The sequence below is a fragment of the Lepeophtheirus salmonis genome, chromosome 9 (assembly GCF_016086655.4).
Source record: "Lepeophtheirus salmonis chromosome 9, UVic_Lsal_1.4, whole genome shotgun sequence".
Taxonomy (NCBI): Eukaryota; Metazoa; Arthropoda; class Copepoda; order Siphonostomatoida; family Caligidae; genus Lepeophtheirus; species Lepeophtheirus salmonis.
This window is the reverse complement of record NC_052139.2, coordinates 11,821,475-11,844,613: the sequence shown is the minus strand read 5'-3', so window position 1 is coordinate 11,844,613 and position 23,139 is coordinate 11,821,475. Positions and strand designations below refer to the sequence as shown.

Here is a 23,139-nt window from a genome sequence, read left to right as displayed (position 1 = left end):
ACAATTTCCACCAGAACTTTTTACCTAGCTCTTGGCACTTTATATTGGTGACAACCCTGTATTTATGTATTTGAATACAAAAGAAATATTACTTATAATCGAATATATTATAATAACAAATTAATTAGATATTCTTTTGAGGAAAGTTATATTCTCAATATTTAAAGAAGCACCTACTTTATTTTGTATACCTGCATGGGCATTAAATTTTGCACAGGTATTTGGCGGGTTAATTTTTCGAATCGCATTTTTTCCCTTTTGAATTGTAATACTCTCATTTTGAATTCAAAATTGTATAAAAAACTTACTTAAGACCGAATTGGGGAAAAATTTGGTTATTGGATCGAGTCCTACCATTAATAACTACACAGTAACCGTACATATGAGAGTCCATAAAAATACCCAATAGATTCAATATATAGTTATATAATAATAACTACTAGGAAACGATTTTTTTTTTTCACTCAAATTTGTAGTCAAAAGATTTTACACTCGAAAAGGAATAGTAGTTAAAAGAAACTGTTGAACCACTTTCTATTTGATTTTGGTTTGTTGCAGTATAACTTGATTACCTTAATCACAAGCAAAAGTTATCAGAACTAACGGTTAATTAAGTCTAAATAAATATAATAATGTGGCATTTATTTTAAAAAAATGTTAATAAACCTACAAATTAGATTTGTAAATTGTTTACACTATTACTAATTTATCAGATTCAACAATTTTAAAACTATGAGGATTTAATCTGAATTCATATGATTAAAAATGGATCAACTTAAAAAAAAATTAAGTATAATTGGACTTGCTGTCTGATATTTTATTTATGTTGTATTGATCAGACTACCTGGCACAATCAAGTTTCAATTTTATAATTCTTACAAAATGGGAAAGTTGGTTAAAGAGCTCAGCTGCACTAAGAGGTCGTTTTCTAATTTGTAGCTGTACAAAAACTCATATCAATGATATGAGCATTGTATTGAGATTTGATTAGATTATAAAACATGGATACTTGTAAAGAAAGAATCATGATTATCTTTGAATTTAACTGATCCAAATTATAGCTAAAACTACGCATCAAAAAAAGTATTATTCGTCTATGATTGCATAGAAACAGGGGTTTGCGAAATAAGAATAATTTGATTACTTGTATTACGGTTTAAAGCTAATAATACTACCCATTTATGAATGCAACGGAAATGCTTTAAAACAAAAGAATTCACGATTTATTTTTTAAAGGTTAAGCATACCCAAAATTTATCCAAAGTATAAGGATGTGTAGTTTGAATGTTGTGATTAATTGATACTAATTTGGTTCAAATAAGTTTAATTGATTGATTTTAAAAGATTTTAAAATTGTAAGGTCAGCCAAAATATTATTTAAGCTACCTAGGGTGAACAAAATACTTTAATATATATAAATATGAGCCAAAATAAAATATTAGTTACGTATTTGAATGTAATATACAACACAAATTTGGAATGAGCGGCTTTAATAATTTGTAGGAAATATTTAGTGTTGTGTCGACAAGAATAATTATTTACTCAAATCAAGGGGTGAATAAACTTCATATTTTATTATTCAACTTGATTTTTATCACACAATCTCATCAAGTGCGTAGAGTCTTTTTCTAATCAATCACAACTTCTATTCGTTCTGCTAACCTCTGATGATATAGACTTAGCCACCGGGGCTTTAATGTTTTTTTAAGTGGGGATTATGTAAATTATATAATGATGGCGTAATCAGAGGTACCTGTAAGATTTTTTTTGGAGAAATATGACTAGGGTTCTTCTTTGAGGAGGGTTTTTGGCTTATTGACAATTTTGACAAAATGTGTTTTATTTTTTTAAATAAAAAAATTTTGGGACAAAAATTTTTTTGAAATTTTTTTGAGTAATTGGAAGGAATAGCTTTTTATATAAAAGACAGATAATAAAAATTAGAATAATTTTTTGAAAACTTTAACATTGAATTTTTTTTAAGGATGACGAATTTTTTTTATCACTATTTCTATATAAACAAAACTTCAAAAGTGTAGTAGGGAGAGCAATATCCCTTTGGCTCCTATGGTTCCAGCGCCACTGGACTAAACATATGTATATCACAGTTTTATATGAGTAATTGCAAGATCTCAATATCAAAATTCACACTGAAAGTTTTTAATTGAATAGAAATAAATAAATGACATTGGATTACAAGGGAAATCAATTCCATGCTATATCATAAAAGTTCTGATTGATGTTTTTAGAACAGGATGTTTGATTCATTTTTGAAGTTATATATCGCTCGTCAATACAAAAAGCAAGTTGTTATGATTTTCTCGAAATTCAGTTGGGATTAAATTTGTATTCTTCGACGAAGTAGCATCCATTTCAACAAATAAACTATTCTTGTTAGCTTTTGTTTCTAAAACCAAATATTATTTTATAATATAGCTTACATTCTAGGTACCTTATCTGACTCCACACATTTATATCAACGGATTATTATTATTAGACTTTTGGAGGGGCCGTAAATTGTTCTTAAAGAAGCCGAAATTGCTCGTCAAAATAATAAATTAAAAATTTATAGACTTTGAAGGGGCCGAATTGGTACAAAAATTTATTTTCTATACTATAGTTTATATTCTGGGGTATCTTAATACGTTCCACAAATTTAAGTAATAGGATAATAATGTACTCAAATACATCTATTAAGTAGAAAAAAAAATAAAAAATTTCTCCATTTTTGGATTGTGTTTAAGATTTTTTTTATGTTGACATACAACATACAGTGTCTAAATATATTCTGTGAATTATTTCATATTCTTTTCTAAGTTTGACAAAATCAATAGTCAATAGAGTCTAAATAATGTCCAATATAATTTAGGTTCATCAAAAAACAAACTTTCAATAAATAAATGCACTCAAGGGATGGATTCAAATACAATACACATTGAAAGCCAATAATATATACAGTATCTGTATAAAACATCCTAAGCGAATCAATAAAGACTCAATCCTTGATTTATGTATGTGGATGTAGAATAGATGGAGGGATCAAAATAACTCCTTGGTCTTAGAGGTCTCCCCTCACACACATCATACTTTAAGTTTATCAAAATATATAAAAAAATGACTGCCAAACTGAACCAATAAGACATGAAATAATATATATATACATGTATGTATAAAATACTAAAAAAAATACGGGTCATAAAAAATAATACATTAACTTTGAGCAGGCTCTTGAGTTACTTTTATTTTATTTTTTAAATGCATTGTTTTATGAGACACTAAAATATATGACTATAGATTTTTCTCTAGTTCTTTCAGTCCCTATTAACGTAAATAATAGACTTATATTATATTAAGTATATTTATGTCCTATTATTCCCCCCTCTCTTCTTTAACTTTAAAAGTAAGTAAAAAAATGTGTTGCTATAAAATAATTGCAGCTGATTGCGATACAATTAAATTATATTTTTGATACGTTAACATAAAAACAATATCGAACAAATATCATGGAAAGGACAACATCACAATTTATTTTTTTATTTAATATATACGAACGTGGTCTGAAAAGGGTCGGAACTCAACGTAAATAAAAAGGTAGTCACGACTTTTCAGCATCTTTTAACAATTACTCGCCAAAGGTTCCGCCATTTTGGACGTGCATTATTATGTAAAAGTCGATTGAGTGAATGGACGTTTGTGTTTTTGTGAAAATGGCAGCAATTAAGTAAGTAAAAATAAGTATTTAATATTTTTTTTTTCAATGTGTGCCCTTTAGAAATATTCAAGTATATATCCTTGTTGTGATAAAATTTAACGCGTCTAAGTAAATTCAACAAAGAGTGATGAACTCTGAAACAAAAAGTGTCTTGTGAACAATAAATTTTGCTGAAAAAAACGCCGAGTACTATTAAAATGGATTATAAATATGGGAGCATTGCTGGGAGAAGTAATTAGAGTTCTGAAAATTATAAATTCAGAAAAAAGGTTTTGTATTTTTGATAGATATGAAACAGTTTAGACCAACCTAGTACATACAGCCAGGTAAAAACAACTCGGACTGGTGTATGGTGGCCTGTATCTAGTTCGTTTTGCTACGTAATGTACTACCTTAAATACTGCAAATAAAAAGGGCCTTTTGGGTTCAAATCATGAGCATTACCATTTGACAGCGCCTCATACGTCGAATGGATATTGAAAACTAATATTACGGATTATTTTTAAGTAAAATATAATTTATTAAACACAAATCTAGCAATATTTCCCTTCCTGCGTAGTTTGGAAATGTTTTTAAACAAAACTGAAATTTTATGTCTGCAATACAGTTTTAATTCCAGAAGCAACCGATCTATTTAACATATTCTGTCAAGCCCTTTGTGTCCTTGTTTCTGATTGGACAGATGCATTTTGTATGGGGTTTCCCTTCAAATCTAAGGAAATCAAATATCTCCATATATAAGTGGTTTATATTTTTTTAGTATTCTAGGGTAGTCAAAAAATAAAATAACTAACTAGCCCTGTTGGATAATTTTAACGACTGTCGAGCCCTTCACGTAGCCCAATATTTCTAAATATATTTTATCTATTATAGTTTATTAAATTTGTAGTATTAATTAAAATACAAAAGAATTTTCACTTCTTTATATATATTCAAGTCAATCATTCCCCTAAAGAAATATTCATTTTGATAAACTTACATAACGTATTTATGTATTTCATATGTACCTACATATGTGTTCCGTCAACATTAAAACATTTTTAAACACAATATTGAAAAGAAGAAAATCCCAGTTAATTTTTTAGATCATATAAACATACATTTGAATATTTCAAAGACATATTTGCTTCAATAATAGAGTTTGTATTCAAATTTGTGAGTTGAATTAGGATATTGAATAATTTTAGCTTTAGTTTAGAACTTCTATTTGATTTTATGAGATTAGTATTGCCCCTGATATCGCCTTACAAATATAATTATCAATTTCTCATTCTTTTGTTATAATTATTAATTTGTTTATTTTAATTAGTACAATTTGTGGCGTCTACAAAGTATTAGTAAGAAAAATTTGTTGATAGAAATTTACGATAGTTTTTCAAAAAGAAAAAAAATGTCATCTACACTCAATTTTGAGAAAAGTCATTTGTAGTTTGCTATGGTGTTGAGTGTCCACATATGTTTTAACAATGAAAATTCTACTTTTGGTTACATTATTCCCCTCTCCTTAGGGTGAACTTACTCACACAAATATTTCGTTATACCATATTCCATTATTAGCAGGCAATTTTTCTGCATTTTTTTGGGGATAATCCTCATCATTCCTTGTTGTAGAAGGAGAAGAGGAAGTAACTTGAAAGCACGCAGACTTGAATATCTTGCAATGACAAGGGCGGCTGCACGATTATATTTTGGGAAGCCTTAATTTTATTTCTCCTGTTTTACTATTTTTTTACTCATCGATACTTTTTCCTCGATCAAAATAAAAAATCCTTGATTTGGGAGGAGGTTACACCCCTCCAGTTCCCCCTGCGAACACCCCTTCCAAAAAGGCATGAAGGACGTCATAGGGAACATGCGCAAAATATTTAATATAATTTTATATTTAAAAAAACCTACAGATCTAGTTTTTGTAAAAGTCATAGAACGTTTAGCCAATTCTTAAAATAGGTCAGTTTCAAGATTAAATCTATCATTATTTGCATTTATAAAAAATTATTCAAATGAAGTATGGGAAAATTTGATATTTGATAGGGGGAGGGGGTAAAAAAAACCCACATGGTCTTTAGTAAGGGGGTGAAGAAAAGAACCTGCTAGGTCTACATCGGGAGGAGGGGCGATTCTAATTAAGAAAAAGGAACCACGTGGTATAAATTATCCCTTACTATCGACTGATTTTGAGCCTTTTTTCTCTCTTTGTTTCTTTTTGGAGGAAAGGTTGGGAAATACCATCAATTTTATGTTAGCAGTCCATTATTAAGGCAGTCACATTCACACACATTTATGAATACTGTATTTAAGTCACCTGTGTATTTATTTCTGTACTCTTTCTATTCTTTTGATCAATATTCTAAACGTTGAGTATTTGAAATATAATGAGATATTGCTTAGCTAGCTGTGAACAATTCCCAACAATTATTGAACAACAACATAACTAAAGATTATTTTTGGGGTAAGACAGAACAACAATTCTCCTAGTTTGACTTAGGTAAAAAACATTTTCTTTAGTATACAAAAGTATATTTCACTACTTTTTGGAGACTTTTCAATTATAATCATCAGTTAATCAGACATAAAAAAACACAATCTGTGTCAACTAAGTAAGAGTATACATAACCAAAAAATATCTTTTTTTTCTCTAGGCATTCATGTATTTCACAAAAAAATAAGTATAGCATTGGAAAAATTGGCTCATCGGGAATTTACAAATCATACAGCCACTTTGGTGAAGGTGATCCATCTGAAAAACACATCTATTCACGTTTTAGAGGAAGAAGGGTTAACTTAAAGCCACGTATAATTGAATAAAGTGCCAAGATGGCATAGATGAGGTCATAGGGAACATGGGGGAAACATTTAATAGAATATTAAAGAAAGAAACTTATGGAAATACTTTTAGAAAAATAAAAAGAAGATCTAAAAAAGGGTCAGTTTCAAATAAATTATAATATTTTTTTCTGTAAGAAAAAATCTTTGAATGAAATATGGAAGAAATTAATATTTTAAGGGGGGGGGGGCCTTAAAATAAAATACATGTAGGGGTTGAAGAAAGAACCCCATAAGTCCACATGGGGTGGTATAAAAAAAAAATAACTGCATGGTTTTTAAATTACCCAATCCTCTTTGGAAGAAAGGTTACGAGATACATTCAAGGCAACAACTTGTTTCTCTAAGCAGACAATCACTAAGTCTTATGTACATACGCAGTTTTAAATATAAAAATATATGTACAATCTACATAACTACATCATGGGAAAGTGAAAACACCCATTGTGTAGCTCAAAACACTTATACTCCCACCTTTTTGTTCTTCTTATTCGACAGGCTATGGACAACCAAACAATGGGTTTTGTTGACTTTAGTAATGAGATGAAAAATATAATCATATATGTCAATATTTTCTTTAATAAGATTACATATGATCAATAGAAAACTATGTATTATTGTTTCTTTACTACATAATACACATTTTTTTAATTATATATAAACTAATCTATAATATATTTTAACAGATTTAAATTAAATATTTAAAAAAACCGCTATAATATTTTTTGATCTCTTATTTATTAAAGACAACTTTTGAGACGGCTTGACTTGTGATATATCGAAATTTGGTGCTCATGATACCCATAGGCGTAGAAAAGAATCAATTTTCCCCGAATATTTGATACGATCATTAGTTAAAATATATTTTTATAATAATTTTTTTAAAGAAATACATTTCTTTTATGATCATTTTTTGGAAAATACATTTCCTTATAGTGTTTTTTAGATATGGTCCAATTTTACCATATTCTTTGCTCAAATTTTGCTTAGTTTTTGCTAAATTAAGTGGTAAATTATCAGCCTATATACTTATTAATTGCAGGATTATTGATATTGTTTTCCCTCATTGGAAAGGGAAATTACTCCCCTACCCTCCAGTCTTAATTAAAGTTGTATAAAATATGACCTACTTCATGTAATAATAATATTAACCGAAAATTGAAAATGTAAGCTTGACAGTTTGGAATTTTGTTATATTTTTTTTGAGAAAAAGCAGTTTATTGTTTCATTAGATTAGCTGTGTCCAGCTATAACAGAGAAGAGCATAAAAACAAATTACATACCATATCTAGTAAGAACATAGGCAGAAATTTATTCATTTAAGGTCATCGATTCGTCTTTGAGTCCAACAAGGACTTTCACATACAACTCCTCATCAAATCATGAGTATTACTCTCAGTATTTGATGAGCACACATACTTTAGAGTTAGAATATTTGAAAAGAAAATTATGGTGGCCTTTAAAAATAAAGATACACTTTTCATATGGCCAACAAGAAAAAAAAATCACATGTACCGATATCATATTTCATACAACTCAACTAATCAGACTATGGCTATAAACTTATAAACATAGATTCACATAATATTATTTATCAAAAATAAACTTGGTAATTCATACAATTTGTAGAATGTTTAGGAGAAAAACAGCTTAGCTGACGTGAAGTTTCATTATAAAAGCTACAAGCACCTGTGAAGAGGGATGAGGTATCTAATGACGATTCATTACATTAGCTGCGAGCAGCTATGAGCTAGAGGAAATAAACACAAATCCCACTACGTTTGTAGAAATGAACATATAGGGTGGAGCTACTACAATGATAATCCTCAAATTGACTCTGAGGCCACAAAGACGTAGACTTATAACACTTGAGTAAATCCTCATCGGTTATTAATTTATACTTTGATGTTCCCTTCTCAAGAATTAAATAAAAATGATATCATCCTTGGAAAATGAGTATATTCTTGCCCACAAACTTGCCTTCAAGTAATTACACGTGTTAAGATCCTATTTCATTCAACTCTACCTATGATGATATCTTGTGATCATAGAATATACGTATTAATGTATAACTATGACCTTTACTCGCGTGATTTTTTCACTTTAGTAATATGAAGAGCGTTTAAATTTTTTTTTTCTTCAGTTGTACAATTCAGAATTGACATCGGTGACCTTACGGCCAATGTCCTTGTTAGATACGGAGTAAGATTTGTATGTATTTCCTTCCTTTTGTAATTTAATAAAAGGTCATGACAGCTAAGCTACTCTCCTTCAAATAAAAATTCAAATTGTCAGGCTTACGATATCATTTTTAAGTTTAGTCTATTTTTACTTAACGCCAGGTCATATTTTATCTCACTCTAATAATACCTCTTAATATATACTAGACATATAATTTCTTACTCCCTTAACATTCATAAACCTCAAAAAATCTTTCAAAATTAGTTGATTGGAGTTAACAATCCTTAAATGTTAATATATCATAAATACCCATAAAATAATAAAATAGAAATGATTTAATAGATGTATATTTATGTAAATAAACTTACATTATGTTTAGATTTTGGCTTTGAGTCATTATAACCATATATATTATCTAGGCTGGAATCCCTCCCCCCCCGTTCTCATTTATTGACACGCATAAATTTTATATACAGAAATAACATACTATTGAGTAGTTTCAGCTCAAAAATGATAAAACGTTTCCCTCTTCAAATATTGCATTATTTATAAAAAGAATTAGTTATACAAATGAACTTCATATGCAAACAGATGCCTCTGCAGGTTATTACAAATTATCCTTAAATAAATTTTTCGTTATACTTTAATAAAAAAGTACAGAAATATCGGGAAAATAATATTGGTATTCTTACAAACAGTACTAGGACACTTTATCAGAAATCTTAATTGCTTATTAGACATTTTGCCAAAAAAAATAATAAATATATATTTACGGATGATTCATTTTGCAATATTAAGTAATTATGAATCCCATTCATGTTACCTCAATTTTAAAAGATGAAATGTTTAATAATTTTGGAGGAATAATTGATTCATTTCATTATGAGGATCTATTTAATAGTTGGCTCGAACCGATATTAGAACCGTGGCAAAAAATCTAGACAACCTCCCAATAAATATATAAATTTAAAAAAAAATGTTTACAGAAGAAAGTCTCAAATAAATCAGTTTTTAATTTGATTATTAAATTAATGAACACGTTACCATTTGAATTTATGCCATGTAGTTAAGGATTTCATCTCTTAAAATCACTAAGTATCCTTTCAGGATCTTCAAAACTTTTGAAACCTGTTACTGTTAGTGTAGTGTTGCTCCTTATTTATTCATTCCGGTCGAGTCTAATAACCGGTCCCTACATTTAACTTAACTTTTAACTGACAGTCTTTCGGGTTTTCCCTACAAATATCGATGGTTTATTAGAGCAAATAACACAAGATATGTTTTAAAACCACTGCACATACCTTGAAAAAAATATTCATGTATTTGTTATAATGCAATATAAAACGAACTTGTAATATTTTTACTTAGTTATATAATTTATTTTTTTAAATTAAGTGGAGATAAAATAACATCGTATTTCCCGTCTTTTATTTAACTATGTATATCTACCTTGTTTATTATTCGTCACATCAGATCATGCGATAAAGGTTTGTAAAGGTATGAGTGTATACTACAAATGCTTTTTGGACAGTATTGCAATTGACTGGTTCAGTCATGAATGAATTGTCATTTGTGTCGAATATAGAGGTCTCATAGGAAAAAAAATTCACGATATTTACATTATTAATTCTTGAATGGGAAATGGCGTCAAAAGCTACCAATTTTGACTGGCGATGAAAAATGGATCACTTTCGTCCATATCAAGTGACATACATTGTGGTGCAAAGCCAAAGAAGAGGCCAGACCGTGGCCAAGTCAGGATTGACTGCCAGGAATGTTTTGCTGTGTGTTTGGTATGATTGGGGGAATAATCTAGTATAAGCTGGTCTCTTATGGTCAAACGCTCAATTCTGCCCTCTACTGTATAAATATGGGGATGGAACAGAAGAGGTCAGTATTGGTGAATTGGTGAGGAATCGTCTTTCATCAAGACAACGCCAGGCCTCACACATCTTTGATGACGCTTCGGGAGATCGGATTGGGAGTTCTTATACCTCCAGCCTATAGTCCAGACCTGTCACTAAGTCCATATTATATCCTCTTGTCCATACCAAACACGCTTGGTAGTATAAATTTAGCCTCAATAGAGGCCAGTGAAAATTGTTTCTCCCAGTTTTTTGCCAATAGGGACAAGGGCTTCATATAGTTAGATTCTCGTTAAAACACATTAAAACGAACAAGGCATACTTGGCTTAAATTAGATGATTGTAATACTTCTTATAAACCATTAAATAAAATTATAAAAGAATTAGAATAAAAAGTAAAATTCTTGATGTCACGAAAAAATGATTTACCTTTTTTAAAGAACCGAAAAGTGAGATTGGACTATACTGCGATCCTAAGTCGTAAATAAGGACCGATTCAATACTAATCACTACTAGTAGTGACCTTCCTTTAGGTCCTCAGTATGAGCAAGTATTTATACTCTGAGATACAAGTTAGTTGTTACAAGTAAAATAGCATCAGAAGATTGTTATAGAGGTCCTATGATCATAGGTACATAGTATGATAGTCAAACTTTTTAATTGGATATTTTTACATAGACTAAGGATCAATGTATCTAAATAGATGGGAGGGCAAGTAACCACAAAAGAAAATCAATTTCATGCAAATGCAGATATGACCAGGGAATAGAAAGGAGATGCAACATCAATGTGCAAATTGGTAGTCTCACTAATTATCTCCTGTTTTTTCTGGTTATATATATTGCTCGAGGTATACATATATTCATCATATATGCAAAATGCTGGAAATATAACATCGATATAGGTATGTAGGAAATGAATGAATGCAAGCAAAGGATCTTGAGAATTCCATGTTGTGTTCACAACAGACAAACGAATAAAATCAAATAATAAATTATATATGTGTATAACAAACTTCATTTTGATTTATTTGAGTTTAAAGAGAGATAGATAAAGTCTTCATCTTTAATACGTTGTGTTTGTAGCCGTCCATAAAAAAGAAATCAGTCCATCAATAGATCCCTCCAATAAATGTGTATTCTATTTGAATATGTAGTGTTTAAGCATCTGATTGTGTATGAGTGTATGTTTGTAGAAAAGGGATGAGAAAGAAACAGTGCAAAACTTGTTTCATGTTGTATATGCATAATAGAGTGGCTCTTAAAAATCAAATTTTTACTTTTACATTTGCCACCCCTCCATTTTGTATACCTCATAACAAAACTCTGCTCTCCAAATATTTTTGACATTAATTCATGTTGCATGGTGGGCCATGCAGTCAAAAGTTTTGTCCTATATTTGTAACTATCAGGTACTATCCGGCATTGCCCGGAGTAATTAAGGGCCAGCTAAAAGACAAAAATTTCCCTAATAATATACAGACTGGTCCATTGAAATCTGAACCTTTACTAATTCAATAATGAATTAATGTTGAATTACTGAAATTAATTCATATTTTGATATAAACAATTAGCTAGAAAACAAGACCAATTGGAACACTTTAGCTTACGCAAAAATTGAGAAAATGATACTTTAAATTTATTTACGAATTTGTATTTGTGCACTCCAAGAAGTGAATTTAGTAGTTTTGTAGTAGCAATATTCCGTTCTTATTAAATTAATTTTATTACAATTAATTTAACTACAAAACATAGCTTTAATTGGTGCACGTTTATCTTCCCTTCATGGTAATTGCTAAATTATAAATTATTCTAGGTTTTATTTCGCCTGGTAAATAAAAACGTAGCAAAAGATAATAAATTTATTATTTTAGTCAAAAGTTTAAAGAGGTATCCACCTCTGAAATGAGCCCATTTGTAGATATATAACAATATATTTTCACTCATAGAACCAATTGAGAGCGTCAGAGAATGAAAATGAACATTTGGTTTTTTTTTAAAGTACGTAATGTGAGCCACACTAATGCATAATATATACATTATAGTTAATCGCTCCCTTTTGTGTTACCAGCAGTATCTGAGTAAATGAATGTTTATTGACGTAAATTTATCGGATAAAGATCGTAATAATAAATAGAATAATAATATGTAGGAATCAGTATAATATATTTTGCAAGTTTTTTTTTTCTTTTTTGAGTTTGAGATAGAGAGAGAGAGCGAGAGTTTAATTTGAATGTGGGCTACACTTTTGGAGAAACAACTTAATACCCACATATTTAGGGTGCATTATGATATACAAAGTTATGATTATACAAAATATTTTTTTAATATGGTGTGTGTCTACATACAAACAATCTTGAATCAAAATTAAGAAAAGGAGAAAATCTCAATTTATTTTTTTATCTTAGATATATAAATATATTGTTCTAACAATCCCTATTTATTATGTCCTGTTCAGTTCAGTCTTTGGGACGGTCTTTAAGCCTGAGGGTCCTTAGGACTGTCATTACTACAACTGATTAAAGGAATAATAGATCATATTTATTGAAGTCATTAGAGACGGAACTTTATAATTTTTTTAGATCTGATACATAACACTGAACTAGACCGAACCAAGACTGAACTGGGGGAACTGCACTGTTCAGTTCTAAATAATGACGGACACAGCACAGTATATAGATACTGCCCCGTATTTGAGAGAAATATTGGAGTAAATTATTGGCTTTGTATTCAAATTTGTGGGACGAGTTAAGATACATCATTATTATTATATCATTCTGTTTAGAAACTTTAGTTCATTTAACAAACTAATTTTTGCCCTATTATGGCCCCTTTCTAATAAAATCAGACAATTTTTTATTATTTTACTAAAATTATCGGTTTTGGTTACTTTAAGTATAGTTTGCGGCGTGCTCAAAGGGTAAAAAAGTATAATTTGTTTATAGAAAGTGATGATAATTCGTAGAAGAATACAATTAAAATCTGCATGAAATTTTAATAAAAATTTAAAGCTTACTTTCTTGTAGACAGTTCACATATTTCCTTATTTTTCGGCCTATAAGATGCCCATGAATATAAATGGTAATAAGGTAAACATACAAATAAATAAAAAATATTGTAAAAGTTTAAAGGATCAGAACAGCCCGCACCTACTACACATGACGCACACCATAAAAAGAATATTGCAAATGTTAAAATCTCAATTATTTTTTTTGTATACAAACAAAATTTTATAAACTTATCTGATTTCTATAATGACTCTATATTCATAATTTTGGAAATAATTAAGATACACAGGAATTTAAACTATAGTTTAGTTTCTTTTATTTGATTTATGGCCCTAAAAACAGGCCACAATAGGGCCTTTTCTCATAAAATATGTCATTGTTTTATTGATTAATTGTGACTATTATGAATTATGAAAAAAAATATTTGGTAATAAAAATTAAATCTAAACTCAATTTTGGAAAAACCATTCTAGCTTACTTTTGTGTTTACACACCATCCACAAAATGTACTAGCTATTTATATCCCCACTTTAACTCACTCTTTTGGTCAAACATGGGCATTTAGGCAGCTGATTTTTTTGTTAGATAGCTTGTTCAAAGTTAAACCAGTTGGAAAAACTGGAATCAATTGACAAATTCGTTTCCCCAAAAATTTAGAAAAGGCACTGATCCCTTTTTTGAATCTGTAAAGGGAGCGACAATATAACAGTTATTGGAACTCTAAGACTCGGTGAGATGTTCATTCGTAAGCTTAGGAGAGAATTTGAGGCATTTTAAGGTGGTTTACTCCACCACACCTCCAAAAATTCTCAATTGACTCCAAGACAATTTTGACGACTTCATCTCGCTGGACTTTTGCCCTCCAAACTCGCCGAATCTGAAACTGATCGATTTGTTTGTGTGGGACGTGATCGAACAACAAACCGATCAAACCCCTGCAACACCAAAGAAAAACTTATTTGTAGGATCAAAAAGTAATTCCAGGATTGCCAAGGGACTAACTGATGAAGACCTGCTCTCTCTTTTAGCCTCATATACAGATTTTTTTTCAGGTTGAAGGTGATTTTATTATATCACATAAATCAGAATATATCAAGCTTGCAGAATTTGTTTTTATTCTTTTAATCAATAAACTAGTTGGAGAGAAAATTGCGTTTGAAAAAACTCATTTTCGCAGTAAAGATAGCATGCACACCCTGTATAGTCCTATTAAGGTCCATACCACACTTTTACGTCATTACTTGACCTGAACTGTGCCTTTAGGAAGGAAAATTGTTTAGTGAATATGAATAGCTTTATTCCCCTCCTTGGTTGATACTACAATAATAATGGACGCCTTATTTGTAATTTATTAAAAGATAAACTACTTCCGGACTAATGGTCAAAAAGGATTTATATATTGTGAAACTATATAGAATTGAAGTCAGTTTTTTTAATATATGGTTTCTACTAGTATTGGATTTTGCTCTGAAAATCCTAGACTGATCTGAGATTTTATTGGTTGTATCGATCTGTATCGGCCATACATAAAAATTTGATGTAGATTGGTCAAAAATAAAATACTTGATAGTTTAGTTTACGATTTTATTGATATACGGTTAATGACGTTATGTTTAGCTTATGTTTCTGAACTCTTTTTTGCTATATAAACAGTGTAAATATTTACCCTTTGCGCCCAGAATTAAAATGTAACTAAAAGTTAGTTTTTTTAATTATTTAAACATGAAACTGTAGAAAAAAAAAACAGTTAGGAAAAATTGGCATTGATAAAAGTTAAAATTGCCAGTTGGTACCACAGATTTGACTAAAAAGTCCCACTGATAAAAAATGTTTTATTTATTTTAATCTCACCTTATTATGTATTTTAGTTGCAAAAATGAATACTTTCATAAAGGTACATGATTATTTAGAACTACTTAGCTTTCCATAAATTTTGTCAATTCACTAAAATGAAATGGATGTCAAAGATAACTGAAATAAATGTAAATGCATCACCAAAATAGCTGTTTTTTACTGAAAATGGTGCGTTTTTCTGAATAACTTAAAACATAAACAAAACCTTTTTATACCAGCTACGTTATGTTTCTAATTACTTTATTAATTTTATGTTTTTATAGTATGAAGAAATAATTACAAACAGGCGTAAAGGGTTAACGACGTTGATTGCACAAATAATAATTTTGATCCCTCGTATGAGACCGAAATATTCGTTTTACAGTATGAAACCCCGATTTTTACCGAAATATTGGTCCGAATCGAGCTATTAAAAATCACTTAAGACCAAATTGAAAAAAAACGGCCTCGACTGAGTATCAACACTAGTAGATGATCATATTTGTGGGTTTAACCCATCCCAAAACTGAAGGCTTTTAGCAACAATGTACAAAATATGTAATATTTATTATGATTATGGTTTCACAAGCCAACAGTTATACCTACAGGTTAACTGAAGCAATCAAATCAAAGGTTGTAGTAACTACCAGTTTAAATATATGTACATATTTTAAAATATTTGTTTATTTTTAGGCATTCCTCGATAATGGATCCATCAAGGTTTTTTTTTAGCAGTTTTTTAAATGGGAGACAGATAGATCATAAGTAAATATTATTTAAGTACGTACAGTGATAATATAATTCATTTTAGACAAAAGAGAGATGAGTAGATCAATTCTTGTTACTTTATTTATAAAATATCTTTTTGAACAACCATTAAAAAAAAAAAAAAACAGAGTTCAAATTTGCTGCAAAAACATTTTTTTGCTCAAAAGTGCTAAATAACAAAATCAAACGATATGATAACTGTACTTGTTGCCATTGAAATACAGATATTTACATTGAGATGTATTCTGTGTATATTCATAAAAAAACTTTGTTGTATAGCTTGTTGAAAAGAATCTTGTATTAAACATTGCGTAGTTCATATTAGAGTTGCTCATTTCCTGGGAACCCATTTTTTTTAATGGTCCTTAAATTGGTCATGAATTAACATGATAGTTTTATAATTAGTCCATCTGATATAGGAATTGTCTTTGAGGTCCAAATACATAATGTATATTTATTTCTCTAGAAGTGACCATGAATTGAACCAAAGCACACTTAGTGCAAGAAAATATTTTCTCGAGAGCGTATGTCCGCTAAGCCACGTTGTTTCATAAAAAATGTTATACGCTGGTATCACACAAAGGTGTTTCTACCCATATATTAGGTTAAGTAAAAATTTCTGGGCTAAATGTCTTTAGCGGGATATATCTAACAATTAATACATTGCATCACAAAAAAAAATTAAAGTATGCTTAAAGGTTAAGCGTAAAATTTATTGATAGTGCATTTACAGTTTTTTGTTTGGTGTTTCAAAATGGAACTAAAAAAAACAGAGATTTGATACATTATTCTGTATCACTAAGACCAAAGTGAAAAGGCGGAGCAAGTGGGCAAAAAAATTATGTTGTCTATGGACCAAATACCATGCAACAAAAAAATCTGTTGTTACAACGATTTTGTTCTGGTAATATGGACGTCAAAAATGTTGATAAAATAATGGAAATCGTCGAGTATGATGTTAATGTGAACACTTATTCTATTGCCAAAGAACTAAAGAATAGCCAGAAAACCTTTTGGAACCATCTAAATCGGATAATCCTAACTATGTTAATTTTGTTGTCAAAATAAAGCGAAAATATCGATAAAAACTTTTTACTACAACTATTTTTATCAAAGCTAATGTGCCGATATTTTCTTATGATTATGACTACGTAGGCTGCTATTTATATTTCTGGCTTAATGGGGAAAATGCGATTAGTTATCATCAAAAATAGTTGTATTGTTTTTCAAAGTATTCTCCAGCATGATTTATACACTTTTGAATGCACTCAAACCAATTGTCGAAGCTCTTTTTCCTCTCCATCGGGACACCTCCAAAACAGGGTTTTTAAACTCTTCAAGAGCATCTTCTGACGACAAAAATCGTTGACCACACATTTTTTTTCTTGATGTGCGGGAATAAAAAGAGTCATTGTATGCCAAGTCAGGGCTGTACGGTGGAGGTCCCATCAATTCGACGTTTTGGCCAGTCAAAAAGACGCTGTTTTGAGCCAATGTGTGAGAGCTAGAATGATCATGGTGAAAAATGATTCGTCTTCCCTTGTTCGTTTTTCGAATTTCTCCGAAGACTTCCGGCAAACAAATTGTGATGTACCCCTCAGAATGGACTGCCCTACGATGCTCAAGTGGAACAGTGGCCAAATGACCAGTTTTACCGGAGAAATAGGCGACCAATTCCTTCGAAGTGCATCGATTAATGTTTTGTTTCCTGCTCATATGCATATATCCATGATTTATCACCTGTGACGATCTTATAAACGTCTTTTGAAGTACTGTGAGCATAATTTTTTAGCATTCTTTGCAACAATCGACACGAGCCTTCTTTTGACCAATTGTCAAATTGTGTGGGATCCAACAAGAACAAAACTTTTTACGACCAGGTGTATTTGCAATATCGAATGTATGCTGGTGGAAGAAATGCTCAAAGATGCCTCAATCTCACAGTATGCCACATGACGATCTTGCATTATCACTTCACGCACGGCATCAATGTTCTCTGGCACAGCAGCCTTTTTTTGGACGATCTTCACGGAATTCGTCTTTAAGCGAATGTCGCCACGATTGAATTCATTAAACCAGTTTTTCACAATGCTATAGACTGGTGCTTCATCGCCATACAAAGATTTAAGTTCATCAATACACTCTTGTCGTGATAATCCAGGTCGAAAGTTGTGAAAAATGATTGCTTGAAAATGTTGACGACTTAATTCCATTTTTTTGCCAAATTAAATTTTTCAAGTCGCTGTAAACAACACAAATGATGGCCGCACGTCAAAACATTAGAGTATGATTATGCTACAAAAATGCCAAACTTACCGAAGGAATTGTCATATTGCACTTGCCAATACTTAGTGTACCTTAGGCCAGAAATATATATAGCAGGCTACGTAATATGGCACAGGTTGTTTTTTAGAACCTGATCCTGCCCCAGAGTAACTTTCATACTTCAAATCCAAATTTGGATTCATTTCTATCTGCTATCTTGACAGTGTAGACCTTTATCGTCCATAGCTGTAATATGATATTGCTTGAGAACGAACACATATTGACAAAAAAAAAATACACATAAATATAATATTTAAACATATGACAAATTGTTTTTTAGTTGTCTGTTTTTGATTGTATAAAAATCACGTCATGCTACGATAAGTTTTGGGCCCTATTCTGTATAAAACATGAAAAATAAATATGGTGACAATAAAATAGCTTTATCAACGAGGGTGTGTAGCTAGAGCTTAGCATGTCAAATTAAACAACAAAAAAAGAAGAGAGTATACATGTATACTATTAACACAGAGGTACTATGTCTCTTTGTCTGTTCATTGACGCCTTATAACTCTAAGCAATGCGCAGTACTACCACTTAAATGTAATACATCGACAAAATTGCTCTCCACACCCCTTATACTTAATAACTAGTATTGTATAGGTCTAAAAAAATGAAAAACACTGGAGTCCCATCAGTCTGGTCCTAATAAAATTTGTCAGTCCTAGAACCGGTCCTTATGGTCTTTTATAGAAACTAAAAAGGCTGAACTTGCGTAGTTACAACTAACTACGTCATTGGAGTTGCTATAGTTTTATCATAGTTCATAATCTCTTTTAAGGAGACAAGATACCTGTTGCAGATATTTGACTAGTACGTATTATTATAAGTTTTAGCTATAATTCATTATTTTCTTAGCTCTTATATTCTTCTATCTTAGCTATGAATGAAGAAAATAAAAGTATAATTAGGACTGTGGGACTGAAAGACCGATCTATCAATTCTTAGGCCTTTGAATGTTAAAAAAGATTGGACTGAGGGAAATAAAAAAAAAGAATGAAAGGGGGAGACTAATAACAACATCTACTAAGATATATAAAGACAAAACTTTTGTCTCTTGATGCAAATGTTTGTATATTTATATTTATATAACCATGAATGCTTACATTTGTAAGAATATCCACAGATTAGATTTGATACATTTATAAAGCCGTTTAAAAGACTAACTGATGTGAGTCTTAAATCATTCAAATACTTTTTCAAATATTTGAGTGTCTGATATTTCATGAAAGATTCCTCCTGGGAATCTATTAATAAGACGAGATTTATAGGTCTGATAATGTTAGCAAAGATTGCAAATAGAAAGAGGGGAATAGAACTAGGGGTTTAGACGCAGGGGGAATTGTTTCAGATTTATGGATATAAAACATCAAAATCTAACTACCATGAATCTGGAGGTCTCATTTCAATAAATTTAACTGAGAATTAGAGTTCGTTGAGGCAGATATGATCCCAAATATCTACAATATGTACAACTACGTATATATATTGTAGACAAGGGGATAAATGTAGTACATAAACATAGTAGGGTGGTCTTAATTGCAGATTTAAAAAATCATCATTCTTTCGTCTTCTCAATTGGCTCTCATAGTGAAAATAATCCATTGTGGGTGGTCCATTGAAATCTGAACACTTGCTAATTCATTTACTAATGAAGGTTTTATGGTTTAAATTAATTCATATTGCGATATATTATACAATAATACAACCCAATCCAATCCACTTAAGTGCATGAAGGCCCATGCGAAAGATGTCGGGGGTTCACACCAGAATGTTCAGAAATCTATCAAAGAGTGGGTGTAAAGAGCTTTGAGGGTGGAGAAGCCACTTTTGACACAAGGAATGAAAAATACCATCTCTTTAGTTGCAAGACTATTTTAAGTTCTATTGATTTTTTTTACACTTTAGGCCCACCGCAGCCCTGATGGCAACTTCCTTGACTACACATTTTGGGTGCATGTCCAAAAAAGGCCTGCAGTGTCCATTATCCATTATACATCAAAGTTTGTTTTTATGTCACTATGTGCATTGTATATACTCCTCCACGATGCACAGGTGTGCGCGTCTAAAACTGAGCACTCCTTTAAATTTTACGCCATGCACATATTTGTGATTTTATTGAGTTGAAACCGGCTTATACTTCGAGGCAAGGATCTTGACAAGTTATAACAAAACTCCAGCAAAATCTAAATAGCAACAGTGAAACAACAGCATATGGAGAGACGTCGAGTTGCAATTTTGGAACTTTCCGCGAGGGGAAAAACTCCCACTGAAGTTGTCAAGGTTCTAAACTGCAGCCGCACCACCATTTACAGCGTGGTAGCCAATGGGACTCCTGAGGCGACTAGAAGATCTAACCGTCACCAGCCTCTCCAGGGAGTTCAACGTCAGCAGAAGGACCATGGACCGGCTAGTTAAGAAAAATATTGGCCTTAAGGTCTACAAGAGAACCCCTCGTCAAGCCCTCAAGCCTGTAGAAAAGGAAAAACACCTTCCAAGGTCGAAATTCTTCTCAACAAGCTTAAAAAAGCCGCCTCACTCCCCCGATTGTTCGCCGCTTGACTTTGCAATGTTTGGGCGTTTAAAGGGGATGTTGTCGCCAGTCCAATACAAGTCCAAGGACCAGCTGAAGTCTGCCCTCAAGAATGCCTGAGTCAACCTCGATCAGAGCTTCATCGCCAAGTCATGTGGCAAGTTCTGGTCCAGGCTGGAGTTGGTAGTGGAGACCATGGGCTGCCATATTGAATAGACATGTCTCTGAGACTCTCATCTTTCATGTTAAATAAATTAATTCGTCGAACACTTTAATAATGAAAGAATTAGCGCACACATGTAAATCATAAACATATTTTGATATCAGAAAAAACAATATTGTCTTAGTAATCAAAAATTGTGCATATAACATCGAACCTGTTTACTAGGTGCAACGTATATAGTGCTCCCTGATATAAATCATATATATATTTTTGATATACGAAATAATAATGTAGTATTATTTATGAAATATTGTAGGCCTGTATACAAAGACAACTGCGTTTGTTTGCTTTTGTTATTAGTATCTTAAATAAGTAAGTCATAACTCATGTGCATTTTCAATATATGTTAAGATTTGTATTAAATATAAACGCTGGTATTATAAAATGAATTTTGTTTTTATTTTATTTTTGAAGGCTTTGTAGATTAAAGTACTCATCAGTCATCCAAAATTTGTTCTTGAGGACAGAACACATATGAATTAATGTAAGTTTTTGAGGAATTTTGAGCGTTTGAGCAACTCTGAGGATTTCTGGGGGAGTTATGCTCTATATTATAAAAGCATTATTTTTCTTTTAGCCGGCGCCTAATTACTCCGGACAATGCTTGGTATTATTGCAAGTAATTTAACAAGGAGTGAATATCAAAACTATTAAACCAGTAATGGAATTGTCATATTTATACTAACATTCAAAGTTGGTATTGTAAGCTGATGTTATTAGGGGAAAAAAATTAGAGAATTCGTATTCATCAACCTCTGATTTCCAATTAAATATGTTGTGTAAATTATAGGCTCATTACATAGTAGCTGCCTACAAATATGAAGGTGAAAATGAACTGTACAAGTATTTGTAGGCTATTTGAGGAAAAAGGAGGTAATGTCACGCTTTTTGAATTCATTCCAGAAGTTTCCTTATTCACAAAATGGAAGAATAATACATAAACAATATTTGGGAATTGTTGATATGGGGGATATTTACGTGTCATTGGATATAACGAGAGCTAATATTATTTTGCTGAAATTTGGGCAATCAATTTTAAACTTTTATCGATTGACAGGAAGTCAAAAAATCTTAATAGAAATTTGTTTAACTATAAATTGTATATTTGAAATAATAAACTATTTATATATTACTTTTTTCCCGCATTTTAACACTTATGCTGTTTTAAATATACATTTATTTCAATTATTTTAAATGTTTAGTTATTGGTTTTGGTAAGATAATTGTGTTGTTACTTTTATGTGTTTACCTTGAGGATAATAAACCGCCCAAATTCTGGTCCAAGTAAAAAATAATAATATAGTCAAGTTTTGTTATGGAGGGAACCAAATGGAAGGTTGAGATAAGAAAAAGTAAAGCATTAATTTTGAAGGGCCACCCTAATACATCAAAGAAAGTATATGGAATGCCTGCTGATTTATGAATAACAATGTTGTTTTGTTGAAATCAATAAAATTAATGTAGAGGAGTTTGTTGGAACAAAGGCGACAAATATTCAGTTCATATGGGGCTTTTATAATTATAGCTCACTTCAAAAAAGTGAAAATGGGACTAGTCCTCTCAAAATTAAATTTGTTTGCCATTTTCAATCAAATTGGATATGTCAATGGGAAACTTAGATAGTATTTTCCAACTTATATACTGCGTTGATCTTATCCAGTGATACACATTATCTTTTTTTCAATTTTTCAAGTGTAAGATTTAAACCTGAGGTATTCCGAGAACATTTATTTAACAAAATCATAAGAAAATAGTGATTGGACAACTTTTATTGAATATGTGATCCTTCAGCTTTAATAATTGCTTTAATACTAGGCCTAAATCGCATGCACAATTTTACTATGAATTTAAAGTCCAGCTTGGTACACT

At 30.8% G+C, this 23,139-nt stretch overlaps 1 long non-coding RNA gene across 1 annotated transcript; it reads left to right on the top strand.

Moving 5' to 3' along the window:
• Positions 1 to 21,043: 21,043 nt before the first annotated feature.
• Positions 21,044 to 22,568, top strand: LOC121124371 (uncharacterized). The gene is made up of 2 exons (XR_005866294.2): positions 21,044 to 21,754; positions 21,848 to 22,568. It is a non-coding gene; the product is annotated as an uncharacterized lncRNA (long non-coding RNA).
• The last annotated feature ends 571 nt before the right edge of the window (positions 22,569 to 23,139 follow it).